Source organism: Trichechus manatus, unplaced genomic scaffold, assembly GCF_000243295.1.
Source record: "Trichechus manatus latirostris isolate Lorelei unplaced genomic scaffold, TriManLat1.0 scaffold00030, whole genome shotgun sequence".
Lineage (NCBI taxonomy): Eukaryota > Metazoa > Chordata > Mammalia > Sirenia > Trichechidae > Trichechus > Trichechus manatus.
In genome coordinates this window covers 753,294-770,027 of record NW_004443966.1, presented here as the reverse complement: position 1 = coordinate 770,027, position 16,734 = coordinate 753,294, and the positions used below count along the sequence as shown (strand labels likewise).

The following is a 16,734-nucleotide window of genomic DNA, read 5'->3' as shown; positions in this document are numbered from 1 at the left end:
ATGCTTATAAGTGCTAATTCCTTTTTTATGTTCTTTCATCTTGATTTGTGTACGATGATCTAGTTAATTTTTGTTTTAAAAAACCATTTCATATTTAAAAGGAAATTGAATATATATTGTTTTAAGGGGAAATATCTGGGATATTGATTTGATTTTAGCTAAGCAGAATAAGCATTGATGCCAGAGTGCATATTTAAGTTATTTTCCTCCAAAAATCATTTAAAAATTCATCTGACAAGGAGAGAGTAATTTTTTTGTTTGTTTGTTTTTAGAATGCAGGGCAAACACATACTTTTTTGAGAAGATCTTAAGTTTTATACTAAAAACATACACAAATTCAATGGTAACTATTTGTCTGAAACTATCAGAAAAAAAAGCAAAAGCCCTCAGAAATAACTCCCAAAGACTATTCTTTACAACTACTATGGCTCTAACAGAGGACCCCTGGTGGCACAATGGTTAAGCGCTCACTTGGCTGCTAAACAAAAGGTTGTTTGTTTGAACCCACCAGCCACTCCACGGGAGAAAAGACCTGGTGGTCTGCTCCTGTAAAGATTTCAGCCTAGGAACGCCTGTGGGGCAGCTCTACTCTGCCCTATAGGGTTGCTGTGAATTGGAATTGACTCAACAGCATACAACAGCTGCATAGCTCTAACCACTTTATAAGTTCGAACAGTACTGAGGAACACCCAGGTGGGATATAGCATTAACAGTAATTTCCCTTTCAAAAGAAAACCATGAGTCCAACTCTGAACAAGGGCAAACAAGCATGGAGAAACAGAGAAGAGAGACCGTGTTCTGAAGGAGTTTGAATTCTGGCAGCTAGTAATTTCTGTGTCCCTCTACGTCACTGTGCCCTGTGGCTTGGTTCTAACTGAGACATACCAGAGTCCTTACAGTACATCCCCTTCTTTTCTTCAGTTGTTTTGGATTAGACCTCAGTCACAGCCAACCACGATTGCATTCATAATCCAAGTTTTGTGACAGAATTGGAACTCCCTCAAAAAAAAAAGTCAACTTTACTGTACGATAATTAAAAAAAATAAAACCCAAGGATTGAGGCTGAGGTCAATACCATCTTCTCCACAAAACCCTCCCTAACCCATCCACCAAGAACCAATCTCGCCTTCTTCTCTTTGATACAACTCCATTTATACTTCTTTTAAAGCTCTTAATATTTTCTACTTTGCTTATAGTTATTTATATACAAAATACATGCATTTCCAATTCAGTAAATTACAAATTTCCCAAGGACAGAGTTTGTGATAAATTCATCTCTGTAACCCGATACCTAACCCAGCACCCTGAACACAACAGGTGGTGCAAACGGTTAACAGAAAGGTTGGAGATTTGACTTCAATAAATTTAAAAACATTGAAATCACACAAAGCATCTTCTCTGACCGTAATGGTATAAAGCTAGAAATCAGTAACAGCAAGAATAAGGAAAAAAAAAAGAAAAACAAAAACAAATACATAGAAACTAAATCACACACTACTAAAAAACTATTGGATCATAGAGGAAATCAAAAGTAAAATTAAAAAAAATACTTAGAATCAAACGAAAATGAAAACACAACATACCAAAACCTCTGAGATGCAGTGAAATCAGAGGTCAGAGGGAAATTCACAGCAATAATGCCTACATTAAAAAAGAAGAAAGATCCAAAATCAGTAACTTAACCTGACAACTTGAACGAAGAGAAAAGGATGAGCAAAAGGAGACCACAGCTACCAGAAGAAAGGAAATAATGAAGATCAGAGCAGAAATAAATGAAATAGAAAACAGAAAAATAGAAAAAAATCAACAAGGCCAGAAGTTTCTTTGAAAGGATCAGTAAAAAAGACAAACCACTGGCTAGACTGACAAAAGGATAAAAATGAGAAGATGCAATTAACCAAAATAAGAAATGAACTTGGAGACATGACAACAGATCCAACTGAGATAAAAAGGATCCTAACAGAATATTATGAAAAACTGTACTCCAACAAACTTAGAAGAAATGGAAGGGTAGGGAAGACACAGGCAATTACCATCCAGTGGGATAATGTGGCACAAACGGTTTGCACTTTCAACTACTAACCAAAAGGTTGGTAGTTCAAACCCACCCAGTGGTGCCAGAAGAAAGGCCTGGATATCTGCCTCTGTAAAGATTACAGCCAAGAAAACCCTATGGAACAGTTCTACTCTGTAACAAACACGTGGGGTCGCCATGAATCAGAATCGACTTGATGCCAATGGGTCTGGTTTTTTGTTTTGGAAAACGTGTTATTGTAAGGGAAGGTAAGGGGCTTTGGAAGCACACATGAGGGGCATTAGCTGAGACTGGGTGTGGATTGATCAAATTGCCAAGAAAGGCATCCTAGAGGGGCTGGTTCCTGAGCTGAACCTTGAAGATCAACTTCAATGATGCTACTGTTGAAGTTGTCCTTTCTCTGATATTATACCCTCTTGGATCTTAAGGAGCCCTGGTAGTGGAATGGTTAAAGTGCTCAGATGTTAATCAAAAGGTCAACAGTTCAAACCCACCAGCTGCTCTGCAGGAGAAAGATGTGGCAGTCTTCTTCCGTAAAGATTTACAGCCTTGGAAGCCCTATGGGGCAGTTCTACTCTGTCCTATAGGGTAGCTATGAGTTGGAAGCAGCTCCATGGCAATGGGTTTGGTTTGGTTTTGGATCTCAGCTGCCTGGTCCACACCAAGACTGAAATATGCTGCCTTGCTGACATAAGTTGGATGCTGATTACTTGACTCTCCCCTCAGGGCCACTGCTCACCTGTCTCCCTGGGAGCCTCCAGCTGACCCCCTCTCCCTCTGGCTTCCTTGTCCAGCAGGTCCCATGGTCTGTGTCTCAGGCCACGAATCTGAACTACCAACTGGGAACAAACCTGACTGGTTCACCTGCTAATGCAGCATCATTTGTAAATGGGGAAATTACTCATCCCAACAGGAAGAAAAAAGCTCGTTTTCAGTTTAGGTGGGCCTTGGTCCAGGTTGTTTCTTAGGCATGAGCCTTTCCTTTTTTTAAAGCATGGAGAGGACTCTATTTTGTTTGATCTCTCATGCTGTCTATTGTGATGATATTCCTTTCCAATGGCCTCTCAGGATAACAGCATCTCCGAGCAACTAAATGCCCTCCAGGGTCATTTCTGGCATGAGACGGCACTGTGCTGGCAATGCAAGAAGAGGTTGAAATTGAAATATTTCCCCACCTGGAATAATATGCTTTTCGGAGGAATTGCTGGCTTTAGAGATCTGGAAGGGAGTGTGTCCCTTACAGGAATGTTCCCTGATTTCCTGGAATTAATATATAAAATCAACGAGTTCCCCAGAAAGGCTAAGGAAATCAGGGAACCCCCTGAGGATAGAGATATAAGTACTGGGAAAAAAAAAAAAACTGCTACCACCCCAATAAAGATAACTGCCACTAAACTCGGAGGTGTTGAAACTGACTTTTTTTTCTGACTTAAGAATAATACAATTTCAAACTTTTCATTGTTGTTCTTAATTTAAAAATAACTGAAAATAAAGTACAGGTGCTAGTCTTTTGTCTAGAAAAGCTTAGCCCATCTATATGATAAAAAATATGCATTCTTTAAAACTCATGCTTTCAGAAATTTTTGAATGATGCATGAAATTGTTATGTTATAATGGTACTGGAAAATAGCAGGCTGCACAGTGATATACAGTATGATATAAACAATGCACAAACTTGCCTATAAAATGCCTTGGAGGAAATATGTTAAAGTGCTACTTATGATTATTCTGAATCATAGGGCCATTGGTGATATTCACTTCTGACTATATTTTTCTGAAGAAAATAAAGTGATGTTATTTAAAAATAAAACAGCAAAAGACAAAGAAAACCTCCCAAATTTCAGTTCCTCTGTTATTGAGACAAAACCCATAATCCAATGGTACATATTTATCTCCAGGAAACCTGACAACTGCTTTTTATTTAAAAGCTGTTTATTGAGTGCCTGCTAAGTACTAGGCACCATGCTAAGCATTATATTTACAAAAGCAGGTTTGGGTCCTTAGGCATCTTTTGGTGAACACATTTAGTTCAGTTTTCAGGAAGCGGTCTACAGCCCTAGGGCTCATATCTACCATTTCCTTTACATTCAGAACAAACATAGGCCGTATTGCAGCATCCTATTATATTAGATGGTATGTAAGGACACAGATGACAATGAAGATAAGCTGGCTCGGTGTAGGATTAAGAAAAGGCAGATTCTACAAACAGATGGGCAGGACCCAGGCCTCAGATCAACCAGCTGAAGATTAAAGCATTTGAGGCAGATCAGAGGTCTAGAAACCTGGGTGTCTGGCATCTGTGGCCAGAAGAGACCACAGGACCTTGAGTAAGTAAGTTTTGAAAATGAAGACAGTAGAAAGGCTGTATATTCAGAAAGTCATGTGGAAAAAGTTCTGTTCAGGTATAAGTTTTCAACAAGGTTTATTTAAAGAGAACTTCTTTGTATCTTCACTATTATATGTGAAGTGTTTGGGGATGAGAATGGTTTTAGAGCCTGCCTGGAATATCAGCAACAGAAATGATTTTCTGTGTATGGCTAAGACTGAGCGCAGTGACTACAAACAGGGCACTGGCAGCAATTTCACTGTGAAATGATGAGCAACCAACCAGAGAAGCGTCTCTCAGTGTACAGAAAAAACGTGTTCTCCCAAAGTTGTTGTAAAATGATTTTGAGTATCAAATATTTTTCTCATTAAAAATTTAAGAATCTATTCCTTCAAAAATGCATTCGATACAATATAAAATATAAATCACACTTAGAATATTTGGGGAAGATGGCTCAGACAGTGGCAGCATAATTTTGGGATCGTCCCAAATTCACATAAAAACATACAAAGCAACTACTTGGTAAAGCTCGAATTCCAAGGAAAACATTTACCATGAAACAGATGTCAAGGTAGCCCCATGGACTCCTAAATGTGAGAATATGGGTGATACCACCAATAGCCACGAGGCCTTTGTGTAACTGACATCTGTGTAGAAGGAGCAGAGAGAAGCATGGGGGTATCTGGTAGACTTGAGAACCAGAGAACCCTAAAACAGCCAACCGGCCAGTGGCATCATAGGGTTGGTGTCACCCAGGCAGTTACTTGTGGTGCCCCCCCCCCCATGGACCTCCTCCTGTACCAGACCATACAGAATCCTCAGTAATGTTTTTTGTACTGATGTTACCCATAAATTGTAATCCCCATATACTACTGAATGTAATGGCAATAGTAGTGACATAAACGACTAGCAAAACTAAAATTACACCTTTAAATTACAATCTCTTACACACATCCTAAATATATTTACTTTACATAGTTTCATGTGGTTAAAGTGAAATTCAGTAAGAAAACAATAGAATTCGAAGTAAAATTGTTTAAGAACTACATCAAACTTCTGTTCATTTAACATTAAACTTTACCATTACATGAGATAAATTAATGGATTAGGTTTGCATAATCAATAACGACCAAATAATGTAGAAGTTGTAGATAAGTGCATATGGAAGTATATTCATAAATGAAATAAAAATAAGCAGAACAAATTCACAAGCATTTCAGCACTTAGTAAACATCTTGACTAAATCAGAACTTTCCTTCCTGGCCTTCAAAGCTGCAAACTTGTGAATGACTTCATCAAAATCAATATCTTTTGCCAACTCACTTTTTAATGCGTCACTGTTTTTTTAAACCACAATTCAAACTTAAACCCTGAAAATTTCACTGAAGTCAGATATATATTTGCATGACAGTGATTTTTTAAAAGAAAACTTAAAAAAGAATGTAATTTTAAAAGAACTAAATTTAAGATTTAAGTTATATTTCTGAACATGTATCTAGAAACATAACATTTTTGTGCTGGAAGTCCTAGCTAGAGCAATAAGGCAAGAAAAAGAAATAAAGGGCATCCAAACTGGTAAAGAAGAAGTAAAACTATCCCCATTCATGGATGATATGATACTATACATAGACAACCCCAAAGATTCCACAAGAAAACTACTGGAACTAGTAGATTCAGCAGAGTAGCAGGATAAAAAATGAATATACAAAAATCAGTTGGATTCCTATACACCAATAAAAAGAACTATGAAAAGGAATCAGGAAACCCATACAATTTATAATAGCCCCTAAAAAAATAAAATACTTAGGAATAAATCTAACCAGGTACATAAAAGACATATACAAAGAAAACTACAAAACACTATTGCAAGAAACCAAAATAGACCTACATAATTGGAACAATATACATGCTCATGGATAGGATGACTCAACATTGTAAAAATGTCAATTCTAACCAAAGCAATCTACAAATACAATGCAATCCCAATCCAAATACCAACAGCATTCCTTAATGTGATAGGAAAACTAATCATTAACTTTACATGGAAAGGAAAGAAGCCCCGGATAAGTACAGCATTCATGAAGAAAAAGAACAAAGTAGGAGGCCTCGCACTACCTGACCTCAGAACCTACTATACAGCTATGGTAGTCAAAACACCCTGGTATTGGTACAGCAAATGACAAGTTGACCAATGGAACAGAATTGAGAACCCAGATGTAAATCCATCTACCTACAACCACCTAATCTTTGAGAAAGGCCCAAAGTCCATTAAACGGGGAAAAGACAGTCTTTTTAACAAATGATGCTGGCAAAACTGGATGTCCATCTGTGAAAAAATGAAATAGGACCCATACCTCACACCATACACAAAAACTAATTCAAAATGGATGAAAGACCTAAATATAAAACCCAAACTATAAAGATCATGGGAAGAAAAAATAAGGTCAATGCTACGAGCCCTAACATACGGCATAAACAGCATTCAAACCATAATTAACAATACACACAAACACTAGATGGTAAGCTAGATAAATGGGATCTCCTAAAATTAAATACTTATGCTCATCAAAAGACTTCACCGAAAGAGTAAAAAGAAAACCTACAGACTGGGAAAAAATTTTTGGCTCTGACATAGTTGACAGAAGTCTAATCTCTAAAATCTACAGGAAAATCCAACACTTCTACAACAAAAGGGGCAGCAGGATTGGAGGAAGATTGATTAACAACCTGCGTTATGCAGATGACATAACCTTGCTTGCTAAAAGTGAAGGGGACTTCAAGCACTTACTGATGAAGATCAAAGACCACAGCCTTCAGTGTGGATTACACCTCAATATGAAGAAACAAAAATCCTCACAACTGGACTGAGAAGCAACATCATGATAAACAGAGAAAAGACTGAAGTTCTCAAGGATTTCATTTTATTTGGATCCACAATCAATACTCATGGAAACAGCAGTCAAGAAATCAAAAGACACACTGTGTTGGGCAAATCTGCTGTGAAAGACCTCCTCAAAGTGTTGAAAAGCAAAGATGTCACCTTGAAGACTAAGGTGTGCCTGACTCAAACCATAGTATTTTCAGTCACATCATATATATGCAAAACCTGGACAATGAATGAGGAAGAAAGAAGAAGAATTGTCGTCTTTGAATTATGGTGTTGGTGAAGAATATTGAATATACCATGGACTGCCAAAAGAATGAACAAATCTGTCTTGGAAGAAGGACAACCAGAATGCTCCTTAGAAGCAAGGATGGCAAGACTATGTCTTACATACTCTGGGCATGTTATCAGGAGGGACCAGTCCCTGGAGAAGAACATCATGCTTGTTAAAGTAGAGGGTCAGCAAAAAAGAGGAGGACCCTCAACGAGACGGATTGACACAGTGGCTGCAACAATGGGCTTAAGCATAACAATGATTGTGAGGGTGGCACAGGAGCAGACAGTGTTTCGTTCTGTTGTACATAGGGTCACTATGAGTCAGAACCAACTTGACAGTGCCTAACAACAAAACAAAAAGATGAATAATCTAAATAAAAAATGGGCAAAGGATATGAACAGACACTTCACCAAAGAAGACATTTAGGTGGCTTACAGACACATGAGGAAATGCTCGCAATTACTAGCCATTAGAGAAATGCAAACCAAAACTACAATGAGATGCCATCTCACTCTGAAATTACTGGCACAAATTAAAAAAAACAGAAAATAACAAACATTGGAGAGGTTGCAGGGAGATTGGAACTCTTATGGACTGCTGGTGGGAATGCAAAATGGTACAACTATTTTGGAAAATGATACGGTGCTTCCTTAAAAAGCTAGAAACAGAAATACCATGTGATGCAGCAGTCCTACTCCTAGGAGTATATTCTAGAGTTGTCACACGAATAGACATATACACACCCATGTTCACTGCAGCATTATTCACAATAGCAAAAACATACAAACAACCTAAGTGCCCATCAACAGACGAATGGATAAACAAACTATGGTACCTATACACAACGGAATACTATGCAATGATAAAAGAACAACGATGAATCTGTGAAACATCTAACAACATGGATGAGTCTGGAGGGCATTATGCTAGGCAAAATAAGTCAATCACAAAAGGACAAATACTGTATGAGACCACTATTATAAAAACGCAAGAAAACGTTTCCACACAGAAAGAAACAATCTTTGATGGTTACAAGGGAAGGGCAGGGTGGGGAGGGAAAAGCACTAACTAGATAGGAGGTACGTAGTAACTTTGGTGAAGGGAAAGACAGTACAAAATACTGGAGAAGTCAGCACAGCTTGACCAGGGCAAAGTCATAGAAGCTTCACAGACACATCCAAATGCCATGAGAGACTGAGTTACTGGGCTGAGGGCTGGGGATCATGGTCTTGGGAGACATCTACCTCAAGTGGCATAACATAGTCTATAAAGAAAATGTTGTACATCTGACTGGTGAGTAGTGACTGGGGTCTTAAAAGCCTGAGAATGGCCATCAAAGATACATCTGCTGGTCCCATCCAAGCTGGAGCAAAGGAGAATGAAGATGACCAAAGACACAAGGGAAAAATTAGCCCAAAGGACTAATGGGCCATAACTACCACAACCTCCACCAGACTGAGCCCAGAACAACTAGATGGTGCCCGGTAACCACCAATGACTGCTCTGGCAGGGATCACAATAGAGGGTCCTGGAAAGCATGGGAGAAAAACGGAGAACAAAATTCAAATTCCAAAAAAAAAAAGATCAGGCTTGCTGGTCTGACAGAGACTCAAGAAACCCTGAGAGCATAGGCCCCAGACACCCTTTTAACTTAGTACTGAAGTCACTACTGAGGTTCACCATTCAGCCAAAGAATAGACATGTCTACAGGGCCAACACCAACACACATGAGGGATGCACTTCATAGTTCAATCATGTATATGAGACTAATGGGCACAGCAGCCCAAAATCAAAGACAAGAAGGCAGGAAGGGGCCAGAAAACTGCAGGAATGGAATCAGGGAACCTGGAGTGAAGGGGAGAGGGTTGACACATTGCAGAGTTGGCAATCAATGTCACAAAACAATTGGTGTATCAACTGTTTAATGAGAAACTAATTTGCTCTGTAAACTTTCACCTAAATCTCACACACACACACACACACACACACACACACACACACACACACACACACAAAGGCAGTAGCTATCAAAATGGGGAAAATGTAGAATAGAAGTTCAAATTCTCTTGGGCTGTAGATTTTCTGGAGCCATGGTGGTTAGATGAATCCCTGCAACTACTGCACTGAGATAATGTTTAAACCTTAAACCAAAAATATTCCCTGAAGTCTTCTTAAAACCAAACAATAGTTTAGCTTAACTAGGAAAGAATGTCTGCCTTGAGCATTATGGTCTTTTAAGAACTATCTGTATGGGATCAAACTGACAACAGCAATGCGAAAGACTAAATAGGAACCTAAGGGGGCAGTGAGCTTATGTTAATGGTGGAGAAAGAACTCAGAAAAGGAGGCTGAGAATGGCTGCACAACTCCAAGAATGTGATCAACGTCACTGAACTGCACAGGTAGAAACTATTGAATTGGTGTATGTTTTGCTGTGTATATTCTCAACGACAAAATAAATAAAATTTAAAAAAAGAAACAGCATTTCCCCCACTTCATGTTTTAAACTGTCAGTTTCTCTATTTAGTTAACAAAGAGTTATATAATCAATAATTGTTATACAAGTAAGTTTATTATCAATTTTAATCATAGAATAATATGTGATATAGTTGTACATTGCTTAAACGTAGTATTTCTTAGATTATGTGAATACTAACAACAAAATTATCTCGTAAAATCTTTCTACATTGAATTACAGCATTATTAGTTGCAATATTTACTAGTAACTGAGCAGAAGCCCTTTTCAATTTTTCTCCTTTTCCTTTAATTACTACTTCATTCTCAAAAAAGTTATTGATATAGGTTCACAGATACTAATTACCTCAATATTGTAGCTAAAACATCAGAAAATTTGACGAAGTCAGTGACCTTAAAAACACCAGCAGCAACAAAAACAACAGCTTGTGCTTGTAGCCCATGCAGACAAAACCACGTGATTTGAAGTGTCCTTGTAATTGGGTAACAATGACAGCTCTGACCAGAGCACATTAGAAGGTTCAAAAAATAAAGTAGCATAGAGTTTAGCCTTGTAGGTATATTGATACATGCTAGCTGGCTTATGAAAATTTTTTTTGTTGTCATAACTAACTACAGGAATATTTTTATAAAAAATAATTTCTGCTGAAACACTGCAAACAATTTATAGGCAGTCATTGTGGCATCACCGCCTTTGACGGTGTCACCTGGTGCGGTCCACACTCCCCATATCCCCCTAGTAACGCCACTGCAACAGGCACTCACTGGAAATTGAGGGCCCATTTGAGACAGAAGCTGAAACTCAAAAGGATTCTGCCCAGCGTAAGAGCATGGGCGTAGGGACTGAAGAGGCAGGAGCAATTTAAAACCACCCGTTGACATCTAGTCGATGCCGACTCATGGTAACCCCATGTGTGTCAGGGTAGAACTGTGCTCTATAAGGTTTTCAGTGGCTGAGTTTTCAGAAGTAGATCACCAGGAAATGTCTGAGTGAACTTGAGCTTCTAATCTTTTGGTTAGCAGCTGAGCATGTTAACCATCTGTACCACCCAGGGACTCCTGGAGCAACTTAGCCTCGATGAATTCTTGACACTAATCCCACCTACAGTGTTGCCTAAGGGATGGAACTTGAGTCCAGGCAAGCCTCTGGATGCTGTGGCCAATGTTCAGGAAATACAGAAACATATAATGAATTAATACTCCATGTAATCACCAAAATCCAGACCATAAGAAACTCTACAGATCAAACAAACCATATTGTTCAAAAGATAAATAAGAAAAAGAAAGAGACAGAGGAGAAAACTGTAAGTTCAAGGGATTTAAAAGACATCAATTTTAAAAGAATGAGCAACTCTATCATCTGGAAGAGCAAAGGAAGAAGGAGACCCAGAATCAAAGAAGGAGATGGACTGCAGGTTTAATTGCCTCCATGAACTACTACCTCCACACCATAACACCAGAAGAAACGGATGATGCCTGGTTACTATTACTGAACATTTTGATCAAGGACCCAATAGATGGATCCTGATCAAAAGGAGGGAAAGCGTGGAACACAACATCAAACTGATATGAAAACCAGATTTACTAGATCTATTGTGGCTGGGGGACACCCAAATCTAATGCCCAGAAATAATCTTTAAAACTTGAACCAAAACTATCCCATGAAGCCATTGTTTAGCCCAAATAATAAAGAATGTTTGCCTCAAGCACAGTGTTCTTATAAAGAATTATCTATATAAGCGTGAACTGAAACCAGTTAAACTAAAGAACAGATAAGAACTTTAAGGGACGGGGAGCCTGAACTAATGATGATGAAACCATATGGGTAGAAATAGAATGGGGGCACAATGTGAAGTATGTAACCATGTTAAGAACTGTTCATGTAGAAATTGTGGATGGATGAATGTCTGGTTGTGTATATTGCCACCACAAATAAATAAATATATTTTTAAAAAGTATGAGCAAGATGAGGCTCTAGTGTCCAAAGATGCACTCTTGGGTATTACAACTATAAAGAAATGCAGGCAGTTTGGAGGAAGGGTGGGGGTCGTGACTGGCATGGGACACATGGAGGAGTTTCTGGGGTGGCTGGCAAAGTTCTATTTCTTGACCTCGGTGATCCTTACCTTTGTTTTGTATGATTTCTCTGTATCTATGGTAAATTTTACAATAAAAAGGCAAAAACAAACATAAAAAATACTTAAAAACATAAACTCTATTGATAATATAATCTCCAAATAAAAATACTAAAATATTCTACCTCCTTGATAATAGAAAGCTGGTGGCCACATAAAGGATATTCCTGTGTCTCATTTGTATGGAAAGTTGGCTGGAGGTAGAATGATTCTCTTCCTACTCTTACCTTGATCTAACCCTGTCTCACTTTCAGCCCAGCAAAATTAATCCATGGTACTCATTGAAAACTCCAAACAATTGTGGTTATTACTCTGAGTAGTGTGTTAAACAGCTATTACGGCAAGTAAGGTCCTTCAGAAATAAAGTTATCCCCTCTACCTCCAGGCTGCAAAGCTCCATGGAAACTACCTGCAGCTTTGCTTCCTTTGGATGCTTCCTTGTCCTTAAGAGGCCAGTCAGGAGCTATTCTCTTCTCAACAGCTGCTAACTGATGGAGAACGCTTCCCTGTTGAGTGTAACCCTGGCTGAACAAGGCTAAGAAAGGGGAGGGGAGGAAGAGAGGACTGGGGTGGGGGGACTGGCTGGAGGATCACAAGGGCTGTGGAGGAGGGGAGAGTGCAAGTTAATCTCCCATTCTTCTCAGCCAGGCACTCAGTGGGGAGGGTGGAAATCACCGCAACATTGCAGACACCAGGCAGTTCTCATCACCACTATTTCCCTACCTTGCCTGAGCTTTGTTTCGTGTCTTTCCTATTTTAGCGGGAGATGGGGTCTTAAATGAATGGTGGTGGTCCTGGGATTGCATCTAGATGATTTTACTTCCTTCTGCCTGTTGCTAAATTCAACATAACTGACAAAGCTCCTCCAGGGTTGGGGGTAAGGGGCCAGGGAGATGGATATCTGGACAGTTCAACCATGTTCCCAAAATGAAAGATCTTACTGGTAATGAAAGAAAGTCTTATATTCTCTGTGATCGCCAAAACTTTATTATTTTTTTCCTACTAACAGAGTCAGTGAATCAAAGCTAATTTTTATGAGCTGCCTATAAAAGATACTGATGCAAAACAAAAACAAAAATGCCATTTTCTGCACCAATTGATTTATCCACTTCTCTTCTGTACTTGCTGACGACTATCTAAATCCTACCCACCATTCAAGGCCAAGTTTACGGCTCTGATCCTCCAGCGTCTTCCCTCCTCTAAAGTCATAGCACTGTCTTCTAATACTCCTGTAGATCTGACTTAGATTATTAGATAACCTTGTATGTGGTCTATTCTCCCACGAGGTTATCTGCTTCTTGAGGGTCGAAACCCTATTTTAGTACTCTCTGGATTCCTTGCAGAATCCACAGATTTCCTGGTAAACAGGTCATAAAATATGTTCGTCACTTGTTTGACTTATTTTCCTCATATCCATTGCATGACATACCAAGTGTTCTTCGGAACTTAAGAACTGCTAGGAAGAATGCAGTAGTTCATTCTCATCTGATCTAATCTATTGGACTGTCGATTGCTGGAGAGTAGGAGCTTGATTATTCAATGCTGTGTGTCTTGGTTATCTAGGGCTGCTATACAGAAGTACCACAAGTGGATGACTTTAACAAAGAGACATTTATTCTCTACAGTCTAGTAGGCTCCATGTCCAAATTCAGGGCATGAGCTCCAGGGGAAGGCTTTCTCTCTCTGTTGGTTCTGGGGGAAGGTCCTTGTCATAAATCTTACCCTGGTTGAGGAGCTTCTCAGCTCACGGACCCCAGGTCCAAAGGACACGCTATGCTCCCGGTGCTTTTTTTGGTGGTATGAGGTCCCCATGTCTCTCTGCTCACTTCTCTCTTTTATATCTCAAAAGAGATTGGTTTAAATTGTAGATTAATTCTGTAGATTGAGTTTACATAACTGCCACTAATCTGATCTCATCAACATCATAGAGATAGGATTTACAACATACAGGGAAATCACATCACATTATAAAATGGTGGACAATCATACAATATTGGGAATCATGACCTAGCCAAGTTGACAGATATTTTTGGGGGACACAATTTAATCCATGACATTGTGTCAACGACTAAAATAGTGTTTGGCCCATGATAAACACTCAGCTAATGCCAGTCCCACGAATGACTAAGGCATAAAAAGGTCCCTTTTTATCAAAAAGAAAAAAATACATATATGTATTTTGTATAAGAAACAAAGTTGATGAGAAGGGAAGTTCTGTAATTCGGAAATGTTGTTAATCAATAAACACCTGAAAAATAAGGTACCAAAAAGAGAATAGTAGTGAAATTGACAGTTCAAACCCACTAGCCACTCTGTGGGACAAAGCTGTGGCAATCTGCTTCTGTTAAGATTCACAGTCTTGGAAACTCTATGGGGCAGTTCTACTCTGTCCTACAGGGTCACTATGAGGCGAAATCAACTAGAAGGCAACAGGGTTTTAGGATTACTAAAAGTGTTAGGATTACTGTGCATTCAGCAGATGAGAGTACCATGTAGACAGAGGAATACAAGAGGCCTCTTATAACCTACTTTCATCTACCTGAGCTCATCTTGGTCTTAGACTAGACCTTCTGTTCCTACCTGTCTGGCTTGCTCCCTGCCCCCTCCAGTACTCTGAACACAGACATTTCTACCTCTTTGCCTTTGGTAATACCATTTTATATTCATAGAAAAGCCCTTCTTATTCTTCTCCCCTGAATCAGATGCCTTCATTGAGGTCCCTCCCTAGACTTTCTTTTCTTTCACATCATTTTCTGATAACAACTCCTATCTTTTGGGATTTAGAGATACCTCACTCTAATGAGACAAAGCAACACCCAGGGTTTGCCATGTTCCCACACTAACATGTGCTGCCTGGAGAAGACCCTCCTACTGTCCTATGCTCACCTATTATGCCTGTTGAATTAGGTCATATGCTGCTCTGGAATAGGAATAGTGCCCATTATTCCCTTTGTTCCAAATCACGAGCAGAATACAGGGTTCATAAATGATCATATGCCTGCAAAGCTACACCGAAGAAATTTCATCTTAAAATCAAATAAGCAAAAATAATCAAAACACTCAATTACTAAAAAGCAACAGAGGAAAGTAATCTTTCCAATGCTTCTAACTTAAGTACTATATTCTAATCTAGCGAGCATATTCTTTTTATTTTCAAGTTTACATGCAGTGAGGAGGGGTAGTGAAGGAGACCATACTTTTCCTTAGATTATGAATTAATAATCAAGAAAAGGGCCAGATGCCCTTCATTTCCATAAAGAACAAAAACAGATCAAATAGGCTTAAAGGCATATCCAGAGAAAAATTGGCTAGATGTGGAGAAGAATTTTTCTCTGTACAGGTTATTAACCACTGAAGTAGGCTACCTAAAGGAGAGTCTTAAAGATAGATTCTTAAAAAGCATGTGTTTGGGGTGGTTTAAACATTTGACTACTGCAGTAACAATTGCTCTCTTGAGGTTCTTCCAGTGCCCTGGATCAATAAATATCAAACATTGTTGGAGAATCTTACTTTTCAAAACTCAGACAGTCTTACTAGAGTTAGAGAAAAGGGTCTTACATTTTATACTATTTGTCGATGAAAATAGTAACAATGATTGTAAGAAGATACTGAGAATATATAAATTACATTGCAAATTTATAGAAGATATGAAGGCAAAGCAAAAGAAGGGGAAAAAGAGTCAAATGCAGAGGAGATTGTTCAGTCTTTATCTCTTCTTGGTCTGTAACTCCGAAGCTGGCAAAAAAGCTCAGGGTACCAGAAAACACAGGGTTTGGAGTATTGAAACAGGATTTGTGTTCTAGACACTTGGGATGTAACTTTGGGTGATTCTTTAACCTCTCTGAGCCTCTGTTTTCCTCATTAATAAGATGGGGGTGATAATATTTATCCACCTATTTTTCTGAAGATCAAATAAGATCATGAATATGAATATATTTGATAAATTCTAAAATCTGCTATTGCTATAAAGTATGATTACTATTATGAGAAGGGGTAAGCAGGAAGAACTGGCATGGTGATAAGAATAATAACCCATTGACATCCAGTCAATTTCGACTCATAGCGACCCTATAGGACAGAGTAGAGCTGCCCCATAGGGTTTCTAAGGCTGTAATCTGTACGGACACAGACTGCCACATCCTTCTCCTGCGTAGTGGCCGGTAGGTTTGAACCACCAACCTTTTGGCTAGCAGCCGAGTGCTTAACCACTGTGCCACCAGGGCTCCTTGTAAGAACAACAGACTTTTTTACAATAGCAAAATTGTTGATTTTTCATTCAACTGTCACTCAGTAAATATTTACTGAGTACCAGATACCAGGAGTGCAGAAATAACCTAAACAAACAAAACCCCTGCCCTCATTTTTGAAGGAAAACAACTTCTCACTTTCAATATACAAATATCTGTGGGTATGTGTGTTTCCAGATTAACCAATATTTATAAATGAAATTAGGAATCACCTACACCAAACTGGTTTCATAAATAAAAGAAAAAATGTGAACAAATGTGGAAATACTGTACACGATGTCCTTCTTACAATGCACATTAGCACATTAAAGGTTATGTGAAAATTGTTTACATTTTAACATAAAGTCAGAGGTTC

The 16,734-nt window shown here is 38.7% G+C and overlaps 1 protein-coding gene across 1 annotated transcript in view; it reads right to left on the bottom strand.

Moving 5' to 3' along the window:
* UNC13C (unc-13 homolog C) overlaps positions 1-16,734 on the bottom strand; it is a 660,175-nt gene that overhangs the window by 39,308 nt on the left and 604,133 nt on the right. The window lies entirely within an intron of this gene.